Source organism: Cupressus sempervirens, chromosome 1, assembly GCF_028749045.1.
Source record: "Cupressus sempervirens isolate cs-2001-9-10 chromosome 1, ASM2874904v1, whole genome shotgun sequence".
Classification (NCBI taxonomy): domain Eukaryota; kingdom Viridiplantae; phylum Streptophyta; class Pinopsida; order Cupressales; family Cupressaceae; genus Cupressus; species Cupressus sempervirens.
The window spans coordinates 41,813,511-41,823,030 of NC_143118.1; positions in this window are offsets into that span (position 1 = coordinate 41,813,511).

The window sequence follows — 9,520 nt, forward strand, 5'->3', positions numbered from 1 at the left end:
TTGCATAATATTGTTATTTTATTATTTTATTTTTATTATATAATGTTGTACCTAGATGGACATGCAACATGTAAAGATTCCCATGAAATATTCTTGATGAGTTGTATTGTAACATTGTGAAAATATTTCATGTAATTATTTAATATTGGGGAAAAGAATTAAATGTCCAATATTAAATGTGGGGTCAGTGGGTTAGGTAGCACATGGTTTTAGCACATGGTTTATGTAATACCACTTAGTGGTTTTGTGGGACTTGCTACTATATAAGCAGCCACAAGGGTAGTTTTTGTAGAGTGACAAGGAGAAGACAAAAGGCAAGAGTTGAGCAGGACAAGGCTTGACAGGTTAGCCAAGGGAGCATTTGTGAAGGTTGGAAGCATGGCATGGGATGTGTGGATTCATGCTTGTTCACATAGTTTGCTTGGTTATGGCTATGGCCATGAAGGATTCCATGGTTGTATGGCAATGGTATTTTTGCTGAATAATACATGGTGATGGATGCTTTTGGAGGCTGGGTTTTGCCCTCAATGAGGGTTTTCCAGGGTATATCTTGTGTCACATTTTGTGGGTATGTTTTCTATTCTCTTGCATGTGGATTTTAATTTTGTATTTATTTTAGATCTATTATGGGTTATGTGGAAATGGTTATATTCTTTGTTGCCAATTTTCTTTACATCTATGACTTTCTAAGTAGACAAGTTCAAACATCTATATGCTTTACTTTTGCAAGAGTATCCCAAAAATATTCTTTGATCACTTTTCACATCAAATTTTCCTTTTCTAGATTCTTTCAAAATGTAACATTTACTTTCAAATACTTTTAGATAACTTACATTAGGTTTATAGCCATACCATAGCTCATAGGGAGTTTTGAATAAGTCCTTTTTTAGCTATACTCGGTTCAAGGTATGAACTGCAGTGCTAATAGCTTCCTTCTAGTATTTGATAGCAATGCTCTTTTCAATCATCAAGGTTCTTACACAGTCCATGATAGATGTATTCCTCATTTCAACTATTCCATTTTGCTCAGGAGTTCCAGGCGCTAATACTTGTCTTTTGATTCCTTTTTCAATGTAAAAGTTATTGAACTCATGTGAAATGAATTCTCCACCTCTGCCTAACCTCAAGCATTTCAATCTTTTCCCTATTTCCCTTTCTACTCTGGCCAAATACCATTTGAATTTCTTAAATGCTTCTGATTTGTTCCTTAGATACATGACAGTTATCATTCTTGAGTAATCGTCAACAAAAAGATTCCAATGGGCCCACATAAATCAGTATGCACAATTTCTTATATATCTTCAAATTGGTAGTTTTTACTTTTAAAACTAGTCTTTCCCATTTTACCAATCTGACAATTCTTGCATAGACCGATCTCAGGTTTCTTTATGTTAGGAATGTCTCTTACCTTCTTGAATTTCCTTATCTTCCCAAATTATCAAAATTGACATGACACAACCTTTTATGTGATAACCAACTTTCTTCAATTTGAGAAATAAAACATGAACATTCACCAAGTTCAAGATAAAATAAGTTACCTTTTGTTTGAGTGCCTGATCCAATCAGTTTTCCTTTGCCATCCAATAATATTTCTTTTTCATGCATGAATTCTACTTTGAATCCTTTACTGAGTAGTTGTGCCACACTCAAAAAATTACGCTTTAGTCCTTCTACTCAATAGGCATTATCACATATAAGTTCTTTGGTTAGAGAGATTCTTTCTCTTCCTTTTATAAAACAAGGTTCATTGTTACCAAATCTTACACTACCATGATCATAGTCTTCAAAGTATTCAAACTTAGTTTTATCACCAATCATGTGATGAGAACAACCACTATCTATGATCCATGTATCATTTTTTCTCATATGAGAAATGAGTTCCATTTCCTCATCATTATCAGACTCATCTTTCACAACAATGTAGACAATTTCATCTTCTTATTCTTCATTAGAATCATTAGAATGTTTAGCCATAAAACATATTTTCTTACTTTTAACCTTGAATGTTTTGAATTCTTTCTCGCCATTGTACTTGTAACCTTTCTTCTCATCTTTGTTCAGCTTGTTTGGGCACATAGCAGCAATATCACCAACTTCTTCACATGAAAAATAGATTAGAGAAACTTTACCTTTATATTTTCTTTTGCCTCTAGAATATTTTCTTGCTAGTAGAGCTTCAATCACCTCAAGATCACTGTCTGAACTTTGGTCTGATTCATCTTCACTTCCTCACTGAAATTCCTTTTTCTTTTTTCTTTTCTCCTTGAGTGAAAGCTTGGCTTCAAATGCTGATTCAATATTCTTGGAAGCTGGAACATAGTTGTCAAAGTTGTCTAGTTCAAATGCAGTTGATCTTCCAACTATGGCCCTTAGATTTATCTTATGATTTGCTTCACATCTTCTTTCTTGAATTGCAGAAACTCTAATTGCATAAATGGGAAGTAGAGTTCTAAGAACTTTACTTATAACTGTCTCCTCCTTGATATCTCCTCTAGATTCTTTGATTGCACTGACACATGCTTTGAATCTTTCAACATATTTTGCAATGTTTTCATTTTCTCTCATCCTCATCTGATCAAATTGTCCTCTTAGACTTTTTGCTTTGGCTCTTCTTACATTATCATCTCCTCCATAGATTTCTTTTAGCTTTTTCCACATTTCAAAGGCAAATTTTTAGTCCTTGATGTCATCAAATTATTCATAACTCAGAGAAAATGCTATATCTATCATCATAAAGTTCCAGGTCTTCTTTTCAACAATATCATTGACAGATAGTGTACCAGCTGGTTCTGCATATTTTTTATCAAGGTATTTTAGTCTTGTATCTCCAATAAAAGCTAGATGAAGTCTCATCAACCCTTTCCATACTGAGAAGTTGTCCCTATTGAGTCTTAGAATTTCCCTCTTATAAGACATCCTGATCTTTGGCTTAGATCCTTGAAATTTTATCTTGTAAGCACCAAAAGCTCTGATACCAATTGTTGAAAATATAGATGAAGTAACTAAGAGGGGAGGGGTGAATCAGTTACCACAAAAAAAATTCCAAAAATCCCTTAGATGTCTATAATACTTACTTACTACTAATACTCGCTAAATAGTGCAGGAATACTGTAACTCGGTAGGTTAAATAATTACTGATCATCTAGCATTCATAGTTATTAATATACATGCAAAGGTTAAATAAATGAACACAAGAGACACCAGATTTAACATGGAAACCCAATATGAGAAAAATCACTAAGTAACTAGTCAACAATTTTCACTCTTCTGAAGTGAGCCCTGTTAGGAGCCAACCTTGTTAAAGGTTACAATACACACTGTTAGGTGTGACCTTGTTAGAGGAATTAATCACCCTATTAGGAGTGGCCTAGTTAGAGGTCTTTAGAACAATTCAACTAAACTATCACCTTGTTAGAGGATTTACAAAATGGCTGTTAAACCAACTCTATAAAGAGATTCTAGATTCACTATTACAATGATTAGAAAGCAACAATGAAGTGAGTTGAATGATATGTAACTTATCTTTTGCTAATTACATATCTCTGTTCTGCTTTACTGGATCCTTTATAATCGAATACAACTTTGCAGCTCCTCCAGGATATCTAATCCTTCATCAAAATTTGCTCAATATTCACTTATTCCATCCTCATCTATATATTCACACACTTCAATTCACAACTTGAACATCTATATATATACCTTTCAGATTATCAAGTCAACTCAAATATAAGTTACAACAACTGAAAAAATCATTACATCAGTCGGCTACACTTATTGTGCGATGCAATTGAACTTAATATCAAATTAGTAAAATCTTTTGCTAGCTGACCTGGCTCAGTAACCACTGCTCTAGAATGGTTTTCTAGTGTTAACCAAGTGAAGCTTGGTAAACACTACAAACCTTGCAAAAATCCTTTGGAGACCAAGTGAACTCGGTTAACATTGACCTTCTTTTTCTGACCTTGTGAGCTCGGTAGAAGCTAACTTTCAGCCACATTATCTTTGATGACCAAGTGAGCTCGGTAGAGATTGAATTTTCTTTGTTAAGCTTGGGAGCTTGGTTAAAAACTAACTTTCTACTACAAAATATTTTGATGCCTGAGTGAGCTCGGTAGACATTGACTTTTCTTTGTTAACCTTGAGAGCTTGGTTAACACTAACTTTCTACTACAAAATCCTTTGATACCTGAGTGAGCTCAGTAGACATTGAATTTTCTTTGTTAACCTTGGGAGCTCGGTTAACACTAACTTTCTACTACAAAATCCTTTGATGACCAAGTGAGCTCGGTAGACATTGTAAATTGCTTTGTTGATCATCTAAGCTCAATAGAATCTGTCTGATGACTGATATGACATTTGTGTAACATCAAAGACAATACACAATTAACAATTGTATCCAACAATCTCCCTCTTTGGAATTGATGGCAACACAACATGTCATAGCAAAATAAAATTTGAAAACAAGTCTAACATGTCTTTTCATGTCAAAACAACTTTCTCTATTAGATAACAAACTCTCCCTTTTTCAGTAATCTCCCTTTATGAAGGAATTACATAGCAAACTCTTCCTCTCAAACAAATTTCAGAAAGATATGATAGTAAAACTCTCCCTCTTTGAAAACACATGCCAAAGACAACACAACTCAAATGAATTTTAATGTACCTTTAGTACTAATTCATATGCAATATTTTTTGATTATGTTGCATCAACTGATAGATCTTCAACTTGGTATGTGTTGATGCATCACTAAAACTTAATTTTAGTGAACTTCAGATAGGGGAGTGACCCCTAACTTACCTCTTAGATACAAGAATGCATCCTTAGGTAATGGCTTTGTGAATATGTTAGCAATTTTTTCCTTTGTATGGACATATTCCAATCTGGTCTCCTTATCTTGCACCAATTCTCTGACAAAATGATATTGTATTGCAATGTGCTTGGTTTTGGAATGCATCACTGGATTCTTAGATATGTTGATTGCACTTGTATTATCATAGAACATAACAATTGGTTCTTTGATTTCTACCTTCATGCCTTCCAACAACTATTTAAACCAAATAATATTAGAATAGTTTATTGTTGTAGCAACATACTCTGCCTCTGTTGTAGATTGGGATGTATAATTTTGCTTTTTGCTTGTCCAAGAAAGCAACTTCTTTCTAAGAAATAATGCTCCTTCACTTGTACTTTTTCTGTCATCAAAGTTTCATGCCCAATCAGCATCAGTAAACACTTTTAAATCTAGATTACCTCCAAATTTGTACCATAAACCATAATCTTCAGTTCCTTTCAAATATCTCATTATTCTTTTGATTGCCATCATGTGATTTTCTCTTGATTTTGTTAAAAATATTGCTACAATACCAACTGCAAGGGCAATATTTGGCCTAGTATAAACTACATACTGCAACTTTCTAATCATAGATCTATACAATGTTTGATCTACTTCTTTTGGTTCATCTTCCTTGATAAGTTTTAATCGAGTACACATAGGAGTCCCAATTGGTTTACAATCTTCCATACCAAACTTTTTCAATAGCTCCTTGATGTATTTTGATTGAGTGATGTAGATACCATTTTTATTCTGCTAAATTTGAAGACCAACAAAGAATTTGATCTCTCCAAACATAGAAATTTCAAATTCCTTGTTCATTTTCTCTAAAAAATCTTTGCAAAGATCATCATTCCCTATGAAAATAGTATCATCTACAAATATTTTTGCCAATACAATCTTACTATCTGGCCCTTCCTTTATATACAAGCTACTATTATCATTAGTTCTTTGAAAACCAATCTAAATAAGATAGTTATGCAATCTTTCATACCATGCTCTAGGGGCTTGTTTTAGATCATACAATGCCTTTTGTAATTTGCAGACCATGTTCTTCTTATTTGAATCAACAAAACCTTCAGGTTGTTCAATGTAAGCTTCTTCATCTAGTATACCATTGAGGAATGCTGACTTGACATCCATCTGATACATTTTAAATCCTTTGTGAGTAGCATATGCAAGTAAGGTTCTAACTCCTTCCAATCTTGCAACAGGAGAAAAAGTTTCTCCATAGTCTATTCCTTCTTCTTGAGCATATCCTTTGCATACTAGTCTAGCTTTGTTTCTTGATACCTTACCATCTTTAGTCAACTTGTTTCTAAATATCCACTTAGTTCCAATCACATTTTTATCTTTAGGCCTGGGTACAAGAGTCCATGTCTTGTTTTTCTCTATTTTCCCTATTTCTTCATTCATAGCCTCAATTCAATTATCATTTTCCAATGCATCTTTGATATTTCTAGGTTCAAAATCAGCAAGTAAACAAGTACCTTTCAACTTACTTCTTGTCATGGTTCCTTCAGATTTATCTTCAATGATCTAATCTGCTGAATGATGTCTCCTAACATATTTTGGTAATACATGTTCCTTGTTTTTTGAATGAATTTTATTGTTATCCTCTTGCACTTCAACTTCAAGTTCTAGTTGTTCTGGCTCGATAGATATAGGCTCGGGTCCTTCAGACTTGGTAGACACTTGCTTGGTAGCATCTGAATGTAAATCGTGTTGCTATAGCTCAGTTTGAACTTCCTATAACTTTGTTACTGATGACTCGAGAGTAGAGGTGTCATGTCCTCTTTTCAAATAATTAAAAATAATAATCTTTGCTAAGGCAAGCAGGCCCAAAAATGTGAAGTTTCAGAAAAAGGGGATAATCTTTGGAAGCTAATGGACTAATAAATGAAAATTATTATTAAAATATGTTTTATTAACCCCTCTTGGATGTTAGTTAGGGTCATGCCCTCTTTTAAGGGGTTTGGAGGCATTTTGGGCTCATTCCAGAACTTGATTTTTGCTCATTTCTTTGTTGTTCTTCAGAGGCTTCCAAACCTGTGGAGAAGGAGACCCAAGAATGGGAGTTTGTAGGTTTTTAGGAAGGATAAAGATGGGATTTTGAATCCATTCTATGTGCATACTCATGCAGAGTTTGCCTTTGTGCTGAACAATGCAGATTTGTAGATTTTCGGGTGTGTTTTTTGTAAGAGTTTGGTGTTTTCGGTTGAGTATTTCATATCAGTTTGGGTTGCTGCTATATATTAGACATTTAGATATTAAAATAGAGCTGAATATATTTATTTGATCATGATTATACTTTTGTGATATATTATCAGTGCTTTTGTGGTGTTTTCGACTATTTTGTGTTGTTTTCGAGAGCTCGATGAGCATTATTTTTTGTCCTCCGTTTGGGAGCTGTTGTGTAAATGTTATACAGATCTAGAAATGTCATTTTTTAGGCTTTTATGCTGCTAAATTTTCTATAAAAAAATTCCACTTTCAGATTTATTAATAATATGTGAAGCTGTGAAGTTTTTGGCACTATTTCTGGCATACCCGATTTAGGGTTTATTGAGAAATTGGTGGATCTTTGAAATATTGGTTGTTTGATCTTAAAGATCTGATTAGAGGCTTGAAATATCATATAAAATTAGTAAAAGAAATTTCTAGAGGATTCCTGATTGAATGGTTTTGTATTAGGTTCAATAAAACAAACCTTCTATAATCTTCTGATTTCTTTTTGCTTTCTTCTTCAGTCCTTTCTACAAACTCATCAACTTTCACATGTGCACTTTCTATGACTTTGTAAATAGACAAGTTCAAATATCTATATGCTTTAATTTTGCAAGAGTATCCCAAAAATATTCCTTGATCACTTTTCACATCAAATTTGTCTTTTCTAGATTCTTTCAAAATGTAACATTTACTTCCAAATACTTTTAGATAACTTACATTAGGTTTATAGTCATACCATAGCTCATAGGGAGTTTTGAATGAGTCCTTTTTTAGCTGTACTCAGTTCAAGATATGAACTGTAGTGCTGATAGCTTCCTTTCAATATTTGATAGCAATGCTCTTTTCAATCATTAAGGTTCTTGCACAATCCATGATAGATCTATTCCTCCTTTCAGCTATTCCATTTTGCTCAGGAGTTCCAAGGGCTAATACCTGTCTTTTGATTTCTTTTGCAATGAAAAAGTTATTGAACTCATGTGAAATGAATTCTCCACCCCTATCTAACCTCAAGCATTTCAATCTTTTCCCTGTTTCTTTTTCTACTCTGGCTAAATACCATTTGAATTTCTCAAATGCTTCTGATTTGTTCCTTAGATACATGACAGTCATCATTCTTGAGTAATCATCAACAAAAAGAATGAAGAAATTTTCTCCAGTATAGCTTTCAATTCCAATGGGTCCACATAAATCAGTATGCACAATTTCTAATATATTTTCAGACTAATAGTTTTTACTTTTAAAACTAGTCTTTCCCATTTTACCAATCTGATAATTCTTGCATAGACCAATCTCAGGTTCCTTTATGTTAGGAATGCCTCTTACCTTCTTAAATTTTCTTATCTTCACCAAATTATCAAAATTGACATAACACAACCTTTTATGCCATAACCAAATTTTTTCAATTTGAGCAATAAAACATGAACATTCACCAAGTTCAAGATAAAATAAGTTACCTTTTGTTTGAGTGCCTGATCAAATCAGTTTTCTTTTTCCATCCAACAGTCTTGCTTTTCCATGCATGAATTCTACTTTGAATCCTTTATTGAGTAGTTGTACCACACTCAACAAATTATGCTTTAGTCCTCCTACCCAATAGGCATTATCACATATAAGTTGTTTGGTTACAGAGATTCTTCCTCTTCCTTTTATACAACAAGGTTCATTGTTACCAAATTTTACACTGCCACGATCATAGTCTTTAAAGTATTCAAACTTAGTTTTATCACTAGTCATGTGATGAGAACAACCACTCTCTATGATCCATGTATCATTTTTTATCATATGAGAAATGAGTTCCATTTCCTCATCATTATCAGACTTGTCGTTCATAACAATGTAGACAATTTCATCTTCTTCATCATTAGAATCATTAGAATCTTTAGCTATAAAACATGCTTTCTTACCTTTATCCTTGAATGTTTTGAAGTTTTTTTTGCCATTGTACTTGTAACGTTTCTTCTCATCTTTGTTCTACTTGTTTGGGCACCTAGCAGCAATATGACTAACGTCTTCACATGAAAAATAGATTAGAGGAACTTTACCTTTATAGTTTCCTCTGCCTCTAGAGTATTTTATTGCTAGTAGAGCTTCAATCACCTCAAGATAACTGTCTGAACTTTGGTTAGATTCATATTCACTTCCTCACTAAGATTCCTTTTTCTTTTTTATTTTGTCCTTGAGTGAAAGCTTGGCTTGAAATGTTGGTTCAATATTCTTGGAAGCTGGAACATAGTTGTCAAAGTTGTTCAGTTCAAATGCAATTAATCTTCCAACTATGGCCTCTAGATTTATCTTATGATTTGCTTCACGTCTTCTTTCTTGAATTGCAGAAACTCTAATTGCATAAATGGGAACTAGAGTTCTAAGAACTTTATTTATAACAATCTCCTCCTTGATTTCTCTTTTAGATGCTTTGATTGCACTGACACATGCTTTGACTCTTTCAACATATTTTGCAA